Consider the following 5000-nt stretch of genomic DNA (forward strand, 5'->3'; position numbering starts at 1 on the left):
AATTGGTGCTTTCACCTTATGACATCCAGTGGAACAGCCACTTTACAATAGTGCATCTAGGTCTTTTAAGGGGGGGGGGGAGAAGGATTACTTTATCCTATCCTAGGTATTCCTTAAAGAGGTGGGGTTTCAGGTGTCTCCGGAAGGTGGTGATTGACTCCGCTGTCCTGGCGTCGTGAGGGAGTTTGTTCCACCATTGGGGGGCCAGAGCAGCGAACAGTTTTGACTGGGCTGAGCGGGAACTGTACTTCCTCAGTGGTAGGGAGGCGAGCAGGCCAGAGGTGGATGAACGCAGTGCCCTTGTTTGGGTGTAGGGCCTGATCAGAGCCTGGAGGTACTGAGGTGCCGTTCCCCTCACAGCTCCGTAGGCAAGCACCATGGTCTTGTAGCGGATGCGAGCTTCAACTGGAAGCCAGTGGAGAGAGCGGAGGAGCGGGGTGACGTGAGAGAACTGGGGAAGGTTGAACACCAGACGGGCTGCGGCGTTCTGGATGAGTTGTAGGGGTTTAATGGCACAGGCAGGAAGCCCAGCCAACAGCGAGTTGCAGTAATCCAGACGGGAGATGACAAGTGCCTGGATTAGGACCTGCGCCGCTTCCTGTGTGAGGCAGGGTCGTACTCTGCGGATGTTGTAGAGCATGAACCTACAGGAACGGGCCACCGCCTTGATGTTATTTGAGAACGACAGGGTGTTGTCCAGGATCACGCCAAGGTTCTTAGTGCTCTGGGACGAGGACACAATGGAGTTGTCAACCGTGATGGCGAGATCATGGAACGGGCAGTCCTTCCCGGGAGGAAGAGCAGCTCCGTCTTGCCGAGGTTCAGCTTGAGGTGATGATCCGTCATCCACACTGATATGTCTGCCAGACATGCAGAGATGCGATTCGCCACCTGGTCGTCAGAAGGGGAAAGGAGAAGATTAATTGTGTGTCGTCTGCATAGCAATGATAGGAGAGACCATGTGAGGTTATGACAGAGCCAAGTGACTTGGTGTATAGCGAGAATAGGAGAGGGCCTAGAACAGAGCCCTGGGGGACACCAGTGGTGAGAGCACGTGGTGAGGAGACGGATTCTCGCCACGCCACCTGGTAGGAGCGACCTGTCAGGTAGGACGCAATCCAAGCGTGGGCCGCGCCGGAGATGCCCAACTCGGAGAGGGTGGAGAGGAGGATCTGATGGTTCACAGTATCGAAGGCAGCCGATAGGTCTAGAAGGATGAGAGCAGAGGAGAGAGAGTTAGCTTTAGCAGTGCGGAGCGCCTCCGTGATACAGAGAAGAGCAGTCTCAGTTGAATGACTAGTCTTGAAACCTGACTGATTTGGATCAAGAAGGTCATTCTGAGAGAGATAGCGGGAGAACTGGCCAAGGACGGCACGTTCAAGAGTTTTGGAGAGAAAAGAAAGAAGGGATACTGGTCTGTAGTTGTTGACATCGGAGGGATCGAGTGTAGGTTTTTTCAGAAGGGGTGCAACTCTCGCTCTCTTGAAGACGGGAGGGACGTAGCCAGCGGTCAGGGATGAGTTGATGAGCGAGGTGAGGTAAGGGAGAAGGTCACCGGAGATGGTCTGGAGAAGAGAGGAGGGGATAGGGTCAAGCGGGCAGGTTGTTGGGCGGCCGGCCGTCACAAGACGCGAGATGTCATCTGGAGAGAGAGGGGACAAAGAGGTCAGAGCACAGGGTAGGGCAGTGTGAGCAGAACCAGCGGTGTCGTTTGACTTAGCAAACGAGGATCGGATGTCGTCGACCTTCTTTTCAAAATGGTTGACGAAGTCATCTGCAGAGAGGGAGGAGGGGGGGGAGGGGGAGGAGGATTCAAGAGGGAGGAGAAGGTGGCAAAGAGCTTCCTAGGGTTAGAGGCAGATGCTTGGAATTTAGAGTGGTAGAAAGTGGCTTTAGCAGCAGAGAGAGAAGAGGAAAATGTAGAGAGGAGGGAGTGAAAGGATGCCAGGTCCGCAGGGAGGCGAGTTTTCCTCCATTTCCGCTCGGCTGCCCGGAGCCCTGTTCTGTGAGCTCGCAATGAGTCGTCGAGCCACGGAGCGGGAGGGGAGGACCGAGCCGGCCTGGAGGATAGGGGACATAGAGAGTCAAAGGATGCAGAAAGGGAGGAGAGGAGGGTTGAGGAGGCAGAATCAGGAGATAGGTTGGAGAAGGTTTGAGCAGAGGGAAGAGATGATAGGATGGAAGAGGAGAGAGTAGCGGGGGAGAGAGAGCGAAGGTTGGGACGGCGCGATACCATCCGAGTAGGGGCAGTGTGGGAAGTGTTGGATGAGAGCGAGAGGGAAAAGGATACAAGGTAGTGGTCGGAGACTTGGAGGGGAGTTGCAATGAGGTTAGTGGAGGAACAGCATCTAGTAAAGATGAGGTCGAGCGTATTGCCTGCCTTGTGAGTAGGGGGAAGGTGAGAGGGTGAGGTCAAAAGAGGAGAGGAGTGGAAAGAAGGAGGCAGAGAGGAATGAGTCAAAGGTAGACGTGGGGAGGTTAAAGTCGCCCAGAACTGTGAGAGGTGAGCCGTCCTCAGGAAAGGAGCTTATCAAGGCATCAAGCTCATTGATGAACTCTCCGAGGGAACCTGGAGGGCGATAAATGATAAGGATGTTAAGCTTGAAAGGGCTGGTAACTGTGACAGCATGGAATTCAAAGGAGGCGATAGACAGATGGGTAAGGGGAGAAAGAGAGAATGACCACTTGGGAGAGATGAGGATCCCGGTGCCACCACCCCGCTGACCAGAAGCTCTCGGGGTGTGCGAGAGCACGTGGGCGGACGAAGAGAGAGCAGTAGGAGTAGCGGTGTTGTCTGTGGTGATCCATGTTTCCGTCAGAGCCAAGAAGTCGAGGGACTGGAGGGAGGCATAGGCTGAGATGAACTCTGCCTTGTTGGCCGCAGATCGGCAGTTCCAGAGGCTACCGGAGACCTGGAACTCCACGTGGGTCGTGCGCGCTGGGACCACCAGATTAGGTGGCTGCGGCCATGCGGTGTGGAGCGTTTGTATGGTCTGTGCAGAGAGGAGAGAACAGGGATAGACAGACACATAGTTGACAGGCTAGAGAAGAGGCTACGCTAATGCAGAGGAGATTGGAATGACAAGTGGACTACACGTCTCGAATGTTCAGAAAGTTAAGCTTACGTAGCAAGAATCTAATTGACTAAAATGATTAAAATGATAGAGTACTGCTGGGGTAGGCTAGCTGCGTTGTTGACACTACCCTAATCAAGTCCTACCGTTGAGTGTGAAGTTTCTACAATGCTGCTTATCGGGAGCTAGCTGGCTAGCTAGCAGTGTTGGTTACGTTACGTTGCGTTAGGAGAACGACAATAGCTGGCTAGCTAACCTAGAAAATCGCTCTAGACTACACAATTATCTTTGAAACAAAGACGGCTATGTAGCTAGCTATGTAGCTAGCTACGATCAAACAAATCACACCGTTGGGACTGTAATGAAATGAAATGAAAAAGTGATACTACCTGTGGAGCGACGCGGAATGCGACCGGGAATGCGAAAGTTCTATTCAGTAGACGTTGGCTGGCTATTGGCTAGCTAGAGTGTCTCCTACGTTAAGGACGACAAAATAGCTGGCTAGCTAACCTCGGTGAATTAAGATAATCACTCTAAGACTACACACTCTAAACTACACAATTATCTTGGATACGAAGACAGCAAAGACAACTATGTAGCTATCTAATACTACACTAATCAAGTCGTTCGGTTGAGTGTGATAGTTACTACAGTGCTACGGTAGCCAGTGAACGTATGCTAGCTGGCTAGCTGCTAGGCAGATAGGAGGGCGACGAAATACGATAATAACGCAATTATCACTCTAAGACTCCACACTCTAAGCTACACAATTATCTTGGAAACGAAGACAGCAAAGACAACTATGTAGCTAGCTATGTAGCTAGCTAACACTACACTAATCAAGTCGTTCAGTTGAGTGTGATAGTTACTACAGTGCTACGGTAGCCGGTGAACGTATGCTAGCTGGCTAGCTGCTAGGCAGATAGGAGGGCGACGAAATACGATAATAACGCAATTATCACTCTAAGACTCCACACTCTAAGCTACACAATTATCTTGGATACGAAGACAGCAAAGACAACTATGTAGCTAGCTATGTAGCTAGCTAACACTACACTAATCAAGACGTTCAGTTGAGTGTGATAGTTACTACAGTGCTACGGTAGACGGTGAACGTGTTGGACAGATAGGAGACGACAGATAGGAGACGACGAAATACGATAATTACGCAATTATCTTTGATACAACGACGACTATGTAGCTAGCTAAGAGGAAATTGCTAAGATTAGACAAATCAGACCGTTGTACTATAATGAAATGTAATGAAAAAGTTATACAACCTGCAGACCGAAGCGCGGATGCGACCAGATGCGGATGCACACTGCAACATGTTCTACCTCTCATCACACTGCAACATGTTCTACCTCTCAACACACTGAACACACTGCAACATGTTCTACCTCTCATCACACTGCAACATGTTCTACCTCTCATCACACTGAACACACTGCAACATGTTCCACCTCTCATCACACTGCAACATGTTCTACCTCTCATCACACTGCAACATGTTCTACCTCTCATCACACTGAACACACTGCAACATGTTCTACCTCTCATCACACTGCAACATGTTCTACCTCTCATCACACTGCAACATGTTCTACCTCTCATCACACTGCAACATGTTCTACCTCTCATCACACTGAACACACTGCAACATGTTCTACCTCTCAACACACTGAACACACTGCAACATGTTCTACCTCTCATCACACTGCAACATGTTCTACCTCTCATCACACTGCAACATGTTCTACCTCTAATCACACTGAACACACTGCAACATGTTCTACCTCTCAACACACTGAACACACTGCAACATGTTCTACCTCTCATCACACTGCAACATGTTCTACCTCTCATCACACTGAACACACTGCAACATGTTCCACCTCTCATCACACTGCAACATGTTCTACCTCT

At 50.4% G+C, this 5000-nt stretch overlaps 1 protein-coding gene across 1 annotated transcript in view; it reads left to right on the forward strand.

The window, feature by feature from the left end:
• Positions 1-5000, forward strand: part of LOC115127792 (protein FAM124A) — a 103965-nt gene that overhangs the window by 5905 nt on the left and 93060 nt on the right. The gene's annotated exons all lie outside the window — the stretch shown is intronic.

This window comes from Oncorhynchus nerka, linkage group LG1 (assembly GCF_034236695.1).
Source record: "Oncorhynchus nerka isolate Pitt River linkage group LG1, Oner_Uvic_2.0, whole genome shotgun sequence".
Lineage (NCBI taxonomy): Eukaryota > Metazoa > Chordata > Actinopteri > Salmoniformes > Salmonidae > Oncorhynchus > Oncorhynchus nerka.